The sequence below is a fragment of the Etheostoma spectabile genome, chromosome 3 (assembly GCF_008692095.1).
Source record: "Etheostoma spectabile isolate EspeVRDwgs_2016 chromosome 3, UIUC_Espe_1.0, whole genome shotgun sequence".
Taxonomy (NCBI): domain Eukaryota; kingdom Metazoa; phylum Chordata; class Actinopteri; order Perciformes; family Percidae; genus Etheostoma; species Etheostoma spectabile.
In genome coordinates, this window is record NC_045735.1 from 6,707,509 (window position 1) to 6,707,823 (window position 315).

The following is a 315-nucleotide window of genomic DNA, read 5'->3' on the forward strand; positions in this document are numbered from 1 at the left end:
GGAGAGAGAGAGAGAGGGAGAGAGAGAGAGAGAGAGAGAGTTGTGGCATGTTCAATCTCAAAACGGTGTGCCATCCATCCATCTTTGTCCACTTATCCGGTATCAGGTCGCGGGGGGAGCAGGTCCAGCATGGGACCCCAAACTTCTCTTTCTCGAGCCACATTTACCAGTTCCAACTGGAGGATCCCCAGGCCAGGGTGGAGATACAATCCCTCCACCTAGTCCTGGATCTTCCCCGAGGCCTCCTCCCAGCTGGACGTGTCTGTAACGCCTCCCTAGGGAAGTGTCCAGGAGGCATCCTTACCAGATGCCCAA